Raw genomic sequence first — 10,813 nt, 5'->3', positions numbered from 1 at the left:
GTGTGTGTGTGTGTGTGTGTGCGCGCGCGCGTCTGTGTGTGCGTCTATGTCTGTGTCTTTGTGTGTTCGAGTGAATGTGTTTTTCTCTTCTTTTGCACATGCAGGGTAGGGCAGTTGGGACTGCTAAGTCCAGGTCCCAGAACTCTCCTCTCTCCACCTTGTTAATGTTTCTCTCTGCTTTTGCCAGTCTGGCCCCCATCCTAGGCAGACAGCTGCGAGACACACACACACACACACACACACACACACACACACACACACACACACACACACACCCCTTTAAAAAAAAATTCACTCAAGCGGAAAAAACCCTGAAGCTAGCAAAAAGGAAAAAAAAAAACAAACCCAACAAACTCATCAGGGCGACCCTGCCCTGCCTAAACTCTCAGCCACAGCAGAAGTGGCGAGACAACTGGGCAATCCAAAGGTTGGAGGAGGAGGGGTTAGTGCCAACCACTCTTCGTGGGGAGGGGGACGTGGGGTAATTGTTGTCGGGCTTGGCTCTTGTCCTGCTAAGTTCCAGACTTAAACGGTGTTCGCAGCCTTCTACCACGGGAGAGCGTATCTATTTCACCACTTGTTTCCCCCGGAAGGAGGAAATCAACCAAATGCTAGTTACATTGTCTTCTCTGTAATGGACTGATTGTGGTTTCCACCGCATGTCTTGGGTTAGGCTGAGCTTGTCCTTAATCTTAGACTTGGAAGGGATCTTAGTTCACAGAATGCCAGAGATGGAAGAAAATACTCTAGAAACTAAATTGTTAAAAACATGAAACAGAAAGCCAACGCAAAGAAGATAGAAGATGAATTGATTATCTAGGCAAGCCTCCTTATTTACTTTACAGAGGGGGAAACCAAGACTCGGGGAGCTTCGTTTGTCTGCTGTAAAATGTTGTTTGTATTTGACATTGACATAAAGTGGGGAAACAAGTCCTTCATTTGGAATCACCCATCTAGTCCCGATACTATTTCTACTTCTTCCTAATTGTCTGACTATGGCACTTCACCTGTGTCTCAACTTCTTTCTCGATAAAATAAGGGGGTAACTAGATGATCTCTAAAGTCTCTCCAGCTCAAAATCTATGATCCTGTGCCCTTAAAACACCTTTGCCAGTTCGTGAATTTGGAGTTCTAACATTTTGCTGTCAAAGGCTCCTTCAGATTATAGTATGCTGTTATGTAGTCTTTCTAATTAATAATACTAGCTGGGGGCAGCTAGATGTTTCAGTGAATAGAAAGCCAGCCTAGATACAAGAAGTCCTGGGTTCAAATGTGTCCTCAAATACTTCCTGGCTGTGTGAACCTGGGCAAGTCACTTCACCCTCATTGCCTAGCCCTTATTGCTTGCTCTTCTGCCTTGGAAACAATACTTAATGTTGATTCTAAGATGGAAGGTAAGGGTTTAAAAATAATAATAATAAATACAAAATGATTCTTTTTAAGGTGTCCCTCAAGGGGAAAACAAGTAATGAATGACCTCCCTTTCCCCCTCTCCTCACTAAATGCCAGAGTGTTTGAATTTCAATAGGATGAGAAAGGGAAAGCTTTAAACTCTAAGAGAGGGAAACCACATGATAAAATGTGTTTGATGGTTTGGGGGTTCTAGAATTTAAAGCTGGAGAAGACCTTAAGAATGATCTAGTCCAACTGTCTTATTTTAACCAGATGAGGTCCTGAGACTAAGACAAGTGAGTCCCAAGATCACATAAGAGGAAAGTAACAAGAGACAAATTTTAAGTTTAGATCTTTTGACTCCATATCCAGAGTTCATTCTGCCACCATCATTTCCCTCACAGGAAACTAAAAAAAAAAAAAAAAAACCAAACTTTCTTATTCTTGAATCACATTGGAAATTTACTTCCCTTTTTTCTTAGCAATAAATAAGGAAATGGAAATTCACAAGCAGTGAGGAGTCTAAACTAACTTGGCTCCCCAAGAGCCCATAAGGTTATCTGCCCTTTACTGAACCCAGAAAAAAGACTGCTAAACCCATCATTTTTAAAGGGAAAAAAAATCTCTCTATCTTTTTATTTGGTCAAGCATTTGGAAGTCCTTTGTTTTTAATTATATTAAATTCTGCTTCTGGTATTTACATATGGCAAATTGAAAAGGCAGAAACAGGGGATTAGCCAATTTTTTAAAAAATGCATTTGGGATATTTTGTTTTTTTCAACTTCACTGTCTTGAGGCCAAGAATTCAGTAGCCTGAAATAAAATTTTATTGTACCTAAGCAAGTAATATTAATAAAATGATCCTCCTTGCATTCCACCAAGTTTTAAAAGTCTTCTCTTTCCAACTTTAAAAAATGTCAAAATAATAATTTGATGGGGCCTCTCCAGGGCTATAACCCTATCTCTGTAGAACATGCTGGTCTGGGTCACCCTGTTGAAAAGAAATGAGCTGTCAATGTTGGTATTACCAAACTATCTTATAAAGAGATTATATAATTATGGAACGCTAGAGCCGAAAAGAATCCTAAAACACCAACTATTAGAACATGTCATTAACTGATCACTATAAGAATATTTGTGGCAGAACTGGAAACTAAGGAGCATGCCCATCAATTAGAAAATAGCTCAACAAACTGTGTTATGAATTGAATGGCATTATGGTTTGCCATAAGGAATGATGAGGGCAACAGATTCAGAGAAATATGGGAAGGTTTGTATGAACTGAGGCAGAATGAAGGGAGCAGAATCATGAGAACACAGCCACAATGAGCCACAATGGTAGGGGAAACAATTTTGAAAGCCTCTGACTGACTAAAGCAGAGACTACTGAAGACTTTAAAAGACTGATGATGAAAATCCCCCACACCCCTCCTCCCCACACTTACAGACCTTGGTTTCCTCAGTCAGTCCACCTTTCACTCTCCACAATACACACACTTGGAAGGGAGGTGATGGACTAAAGGAGCAGATTCAGAAAAGCATTCTCAGACCTGGTCAATGTGTTTGTTTGTTTTGCTCAACTATACGTATTTATAACAACAGATAACAACAGAGGGTTACTACTTGGGGAAGGGAAAGAATGTTAATGAGTAGTGACAGACATGGTGGGGTGTGGGAAATAGTGATACAATGTCTTTTAATAATGAATAGAAGAAAAATATGGAGAAGGGGATAGTAATTTTGTTACTACTGTGCTAGATCTCATATGGATATATGTATAGTATGTCTACACATATAGAGTGTATATATGTATATGTCCATACAAAAGTACACACACACACACACGTGTATATATGTATATGTATGTCTAAAACAGAGCAGTGCACAGTGGCACTGATGGCACAATGGGATAGAGTGTGGAGCCTAGAGTCAGAAAGACTCATCTTCCTGGGTTCAAATCTGATCTTAGACACTCATTGACTGTGTGACCCTGAGCAAATCACCTAACCCTATTGGCCTCAGTTTCCTCATCTGTAAAGTGAGCTGGGGAAGGAAATAGCAAACCATTCCAGCATCTTTGCCAAAAAAGCCCCAAACGGGGTCTCAAAGAGTTGGATACAACTGAAAACTACTAAAAAACAACAGATGTTCACAGTTTCTTATATAATCCTCTCCCCTGTTTTTCTTTATATCTTGAAATATTTTAATAATTAAGTAACAAAAATAATAAATTATATTTATAAACTATAGCATTTCACAGGTTACAAAGTCTCTCATTTGACATTTATGACATACTCTTTTGTTGACAGCTTTTAAGAAGTCAGAAAAAGAAGTCTTAGAATATTATGAAGGAAATATTACAGGTATATTATCTACATTTTATAAAGAAAGAAAATGTAAGTCAGGGTGATTATATGATTTGCCTAACAGCACAAGGCTAGAAACTCTTAGAGAAAAATTGAACCTACCTCTCTTCTAGTCAAAGTTCATTATTCTTTGCAATAGAGCATGTAGACTCTCTAATGTAGGAGCAAGAAAAAAAAATTATAGGATGTTAAGGTCAGAAGGAACTTTAAAATATAAAACATAGAACTTGGGCCATTTTAATTTAGACCCAGAACTTACAGGTGAAAGTTGTTGAAATGAAGCATTAGAGGGGATTAGCTGGGTGGCTCAGTGGCTTGAGAGTCAGGCCTAGAGATGGGAGGTCCCAGGTTCAAATCTGACCTCAGACACTTTCTAGCTGTGTGACCCTGGGCAAGTCACTTAACCCCCATTGCCTAACCCTTAGCACTCTTCTGCCCTGGAACCAATACACAGTATTGATTCTAAGACCCAAGGTAAGGGTTAAAAAAAAAAAAAAGAAGAAGAAGCATTAGAAAGATGAGTTTAAATCCTGCCTCAGACACATATTAGCTATGTGATCTTAGAAAAGCCACTTTATTTCTCTCAGCCTTAGTTTCCTCATCAGTAAAAGGAGCATCTATGTGTCAGGGATTGTTCTGAGCCCCAAATGGGATGATATTCATAAAGTGTTTTGTAAACCTTAAGATATAAACATTGTTGTTGTTACAAGCTTGCTTTTGCCACTTTTGCTCATGCCGGCCCAGAGGTTGTCGAATTTGTCCAAGGTAAGATACTGAGTAAAGGACATCACAATGGCTACTCTTTGGACCCCTTGTATGGTGTTTGCCCCATGAGGTAAAGGAATGGGGCCAGGTTCTCCATCAACAAAAATCCTAACAGACTTCAGGGAAACTTTTTGGAGTGGACTTTGATCCAAATGGATGCCCGCCTACTGTTTTGGCCTATCTGGACAACCTGGATGAACTTCCCAGATTATATTTCCATGGAAAACAGTGGTTGCAGGCAGCTAAGAGCCATATCTCAGGGGAGACGGTATTTCCCCCATTCTAAACAGAGACATCCTTCTTCACAGCTGAATGGGAGCAGTTGTGAGCAGTCCAATTAGACAAGTCCTACGGAGCCAACCTACAGAGCTAGCAGGCAGTGGCTGGATAGCGTCCCAGCAAACAAAGGGAGGTGTTTCAACACAGAATGGCAGGACAGGAATGGGGAACATAGCATGTTAGAGCTAGAAAGGAACTTAAGACGTAGGATTTAGATCTGGAGGGGACTTCACTGTGCTGTAAAGTTCAAGTGCTTTCCTAAGGGCTCTGGGAAGCAGGTGGTACAAGTATTCCTATGCCCATTTTAAAAATAAGGAAATCATGGTTCGTTTTAGTCACTTACCCAAAGTCACCCAACTAAGCCGCTAAATGACCTAGAGCAGTGATGGGCAAACTATGGCCCCCTGAAATGTTCTATCTGGCCCCACGACATTATTCCTAATTTGACGAACACAAAAGTTTGCCCATCTCTGACCTAGTAGATAGAGTAGGAATTAGAGTCAGGAAGACCTGAGTTCAGATCCTGTCTAGATAACTCACTGGCTGTGTGATCCAGAGGGGATTCCTCCTCTGTAAAATGAGAATAATAATAGCATCTACTTCTCAGGGCTCCGATTAGGATATGAGATACGATTTGTTAAATGCCTTGAAGATCTTAACAATGCTGGTTATTATTAATGATATTGTTTTAGGAGTCAGTATCTGAATCAAGTTCTCCTGAAGCAAAATCCAATGCACTTTCTACTGTGCTGTGCTGGCTCTGAGCTAGTGCAACTCCCTCATTTCACTGATGATCTTAGATATCACAGAAAATGCCTTTTAGATCTGAATGAGAACTTAAAGAAGGTTCATGAAACAATGTTTGAACCAGAAGGAACTTTGAAGCTTTAGTCCGTGCCTTTCAAGGGGAGTGGTATGACTCAGTCCAAATGCCTACTTCCACAAGTGAGGCTAGTTTGGGGTATATTTGAGGTATTAGAATAATTTCTGAGCCTTAATTGGCTCAGGACAATAAGGTACCAGACCCTGATGCCCTAAGTAAAAAGTGTCCTAAGTAAAAAGCCAGTAAGTGTGGAATTAAGAGTTCCTCCCTCACATTGATCAACATAGAATAAAGAAAGGCAGGGAAAATGTGCCCAACTGCATCACTTCTGTATGCTTGCTGAATATCCTTTTTCTTCTATTCTTTAGCAAACCTCTTTTGGTTATCTCTTAGATCAGTGATAGGCAAACTTTTTTAAGAGGGGGCCAAAGGAAAGGAAATGCTCATCTGTCAGTCTGTTTCTAAGGCAACTCTTTCGAAGTTTCATTGTATTGTATCCTACTCATTGTATTAGTCAGATAAGGAATAGTGTCACGGGGCTGGATAGAACATTTCAGGGGGCTTCATCTGCCCCGTGGGCTGTAGTTTGCCCATCACTCTCTTAGATGATCTACAAGTGTCTTATTTTGTCTCAGTTCCTAACCTAGAGCACTGGGTTATCCTGAATAAGACCTGATCTGTAATGGGGTTCAGCTTTTGTCCCCCTGAAACTTTCTGATCAAACTTTACTTTGCATTCTAAGCTATGATTTATTTTTTTTTACTATAGATTCTATGAAATGGCTCTAATTCAAGTTATAGAAGTTTTCTAGACAACCAGGAGTATGGGGAAGGGATGAGACTCATGAACACATTTTTAGGTATAATTCATCTTATGATGAATTAAATGAAAGAGGGGGGTCTAGTTCCTCTCTTCCTGGCTAGCAACCCCCAGGATGGAGGGAAAACAGAAATGAGAAGAGAGTGGAAGTATTTATTATCATCCTGGACCAAGTGGTAGAGAGGGAAGAATGCCTAAGAGAGCAAATAGGACATTCTGGAAAGGACTAATTCATTGATATATCTTAATATGAATATGTAGCGCGTGTGTGTGTGTGTGTGTGTGTGTGTGTGTGTGTGTGTGTGTGTATGAGGTTGTTTGTTTCTTCCTCCCTCCACCCCACCCTCCAGCTGTGAATCTCACTGGGTTTTCTTTTTTTGATAAAGCTTGGTTTATTTTCTTTTTCAGATTATATATAGATACAATTTTAATAATAATTTTCTGACATTTTGTGATCCATGCTCTCTCCCTCTCTCCCATCTTCTTGCTCTTTCCCAAGACAACAAGTAATCTGATAGAGGTTATACATATGCTATCATGCAATACATATTTCTATATTCATCATGTTATGAAAGAAGACAAATATCACACATACAAGAAATAACTCATGAAGGAAAGAAAGTTAAAATGGTATGCTTTGATCTATGTTCAGATTTCATCATTTCCTTCTATGGCAGTGGATAGTCTTTTTTGTTATGAGTTTCTTGGAGTTGTCTGGGATCCTACCATTGCTGATAATGGTTAAATCACTCACAGCTGATTATTGAACACTATTGTTATTGTGTACAATGTTCTTCTGGACTTGATCATTTCACTTTGCATCACTTCATATAAGTCTTTCCAGGTATTTTTTCTGATCATCTTGTTTGTCATTTATTATGGTACAATTACAATTATATGCCACAACTTATTCAGCCAATTAACATCTCTTCAGTTTCCAGTTCTTTGCCACCACAAAAAGAGTTGCTAAAATATATATATTTCTATTTTGCTTTTGCATTTAAAATTTTATTTTTTAGAAAAATTGTCCATGGTTACATGATTCATGTTCTTACTTTCCCCTTTACCCTCCCAGTCCCCCTCCCCATAGCCAATGCACATTTCCACTGGTTTTAACATGTGTCATCAATCAAGACATATTTTCATATTATTGATAGTTGCATTGGTGTGGTTGTTTTGAGTCTACATCCCCAATCATGTCCACATCAACCCATGTGTTCAAGCAGTTGTTTTTCTTCTGTGTTTCCACTCCTGTAATTCTTTCTCTGAATGTGGGTATCGTTCTTTTCCATAAATCCCTCAGAAATGTCCTGGGTCATTGCACTGCTGTTAGTACAGAAGTCCATTACATTCAATTTTACCATAGTGAATCAGCCTCTGTGTACAATGGTCTCCTGATTCTGCTCCTTTCACTCTGCATCAATTCTTGGAGGTCATTCCAGTTCACGTGGAATTCCTCCAGTTCACTATTCCTTTGAGTACAATAGTATTCCATCACCAGCATATACCACAATTTGTTCAGCCATTTCCCAATTGAAGGACATATCCTCGTTTTCCTTTTTTTTTTTTTTTTTTTTTGCTACCACAAAGAGCAAAGCTATAAATAGAAATATAAAATATATATATTTTTAAAGTAGGTACTTTCCCCTTATCTTTGATCCCTTTGGAACAGAGACCTAGTAGTGACATTAGTTATGTAGAGATGGATGTATGGAATCCCTGCAAAGATACAGGGACAGCCTCACCCAGAATTCCAGGCTGAGTCAAAGGATCTGCACAGTTTTATAGTCCTTTGGGCATGGTTTAAAATTGTTCTCCAGAATAGGTGCACCAGTTCACAATCCAACAACAGTGTATTAATGTCCTAATTTTATGACATTCTCACCCATGCTTATCATTTTTCTTCTTTGTCATTCTACCAGTTATTTTGTCAGTCTGATAAGTGTGAGATGGTACCTCAGAGTTGTTTTAATTTGCATTTCTCTAACTTGGGAGCATTTTTTCTTCTGACTAAAGGTAGTTTTAATTTCTTCATCTGAGAATTGTCTCTTCATATCTTTTGACCACTTGTCAGTTGGGGAATACTTTGTATTCTTGACTCAGTTCTCTATATTTGAGAAATGAGGCCTTTGTCAGAGATACTTTCTATAAAAATTTTTTCCCAGGTGCTGTTTCCCTTCTGATCTTGGTTGCAGTCGTTTTGTTTGTGCAGAACCTTTCAGATTTAATGTAGTAAAAGTTATCTGTTTTATAGCTCATAATGTCCTCTGTCTTGTTTGCTTATAGGTTCTTCCCTTATCCATAAATCTGACAGCTAAACTACCTTGTGCTCTCCTAATTTGTTTATGGTATCATCCTTTATTTCTAAATCTAAATTATAATTATGAATTTCTAAATCCATTTTGACTTTATTTTGGTATATATTGTGAGGTATTGGTCTATGACTGTTTTCCTCCTTACTCAGCAGTTTTTGTCAAATAGTGAGTTCTTTTCCCAAAAGCTTGGATCTTTGGGTTTGTCAAATACTAAGTTACTATGGTCATTTACTACTGCTTGTTGAGTGCCTAATCTATTCCATTGATCTGCTGTTCTATCCTCTTAGACAGTACCAGAATGTTTGATGGTGACTGCTTTACAATAGAGTTTGAGATCCAGTACACCTAAGCCACCTTCCTTCATATTTATTTTCATCAGTTCCTTTGATGTTCTTGGCCTTTTGTTCTTCCAGAAGAACTTTATTTTTTTTCTAGCTCTATGAAATAATTTTTGGATAGTTTGGTATTACATTGAATAGGTAAATTAATTTGGGCAGAATTGTCACTTTTATTATATTGGCTCAGCCTACCCATGTACAAGTACTGTTTTTCCAACTATTTAGATCTGACTTTATTTGTGTAAAAAATGTTTTGTAGTTATTTCTTTGTGCTTATATCTTTGTGTTTTGCCAATTGTGGGAGTATCTCTCAATATTCATGGCTGCATATAAAGAGAATGTGGCCATCACAGGCCTCTGTGATCTATGAAGCCTAATTTCACAGAATCTTTGAATTGAAATTTACCTCAGATGTCTTCTAGTCCAATTTGTCCTTAATTGAGTATCCTCTTTATATCATAACCAACAAGAGGGTCATCTAGCCTTTGCCTGAAGAACCTCAATGAGGGGAAGCCTGCATCTTAAGGCAGCCCTATTCCTTGTTTGGATAATTCTAATTGTTAGGAATCGTCTCTTCACATCAAATCTAAATGTGTTTTTGTATAACCCACTGATCCTAGGTCTGTCCTCTGGGCCCCAGAGAACAAGTCTAATCTCTCTTCCACATAACAGTTCTTTCATTATCTGAAGAAAGCTAATACAACTACCCTTCCCTCTTAAGTCTCCTACAGGTTAAATACCCTTAGTTTCTTCAACTATTCTTCATATGGTATGAAAGGGGAAAGGAGAGGAGGAATGGAAAATAACCCTGGGTAAGTCACTTAAAGTTTGCCTCAGTTTCCTCAATTATAAAATAGGGACAATTATAGCACCTACCAGGGATATTATGAGGATAAAGTAAGAGAATATTTATTTAAAATATGCTCATAAATATAATCTTAACATAATGCCTAGCATATAATATGTTCTTATTAAATGCTTTTCTCCCCTTCCTTCCAGTATACTCCTTGCTTTACTTTGGTCCCATTTCATTATAGCAATAGTTTGCTTCTTTTTATCTAGGAAGTGTCTGAGGCCAGATTTTAATCCAGGTACCCCTGGGTCCAGGCCTGGCACTCCATCCATTGGGCTAACTGCCCCTAATTGTTTTCCAATATCATAACTTGAAGCATCTTTGTTCTCCCCCCGCTTCTTTATAGGATGAATACCTTCTCAACACCACACAAGGAGTACACTCTTACTTTAATGTAAGCCCATCTATACAGGATCATAAATTTAAAACTGCAAGGGACCTTAAAAGCTCTTGCCAATTCAACCTTATTTTTTAGGTGAAGAAACCTGAGGCCTGAAGAGGTTAAGTGATTTGTCCAAGGTGACATGGAAAAATAAGTAGCTGTCAAGATTCAAACTTGGGTCCTCTGACTGAAGATTCAGTGTGATTTCCATTATAACACACAATCCTTCCTCTCCTCTTCCTCCTCCTCTTCTTTTTCATTCTTTTCCTTCTCCTATTCTTCCTCTTCCTTCTCTTTCTCCTCCCTCTCTTGCTCTTCCTTCTCTTCTTCCACTCTCTCCTCCTCTTCCCTCTCTTCCTCCTCCCTCTCCTTCTCTTCCTTCTCCTTTTGTTCTTCTCCTCTTCCTCCTCTCTTTTTCTTCTCCTCCTCCTCTCCTTTCTTTCTCCTCCTTCTCCCTCTCTTCCTCCTCTTCCTCTTCTTG

This window comes from Gracilinanus agilis, chromosome 2, assembly GCF_016433145.1.
Source record: "Gracilinanus agilis isolate LMUSP501 chromosome 2, AgileGrace, whole genome shotgun sequence".
NCBI classification, from domain to species: domain Eukaryota; kingdom Metazoa; phylum Chordata; class Mammalia; order Didelphimorphia; family Didelphidae; genus Gracilinanus; species Gracilinanus agilis.
Note: the sequence above shows the minus strand (reverse complement) of the source record.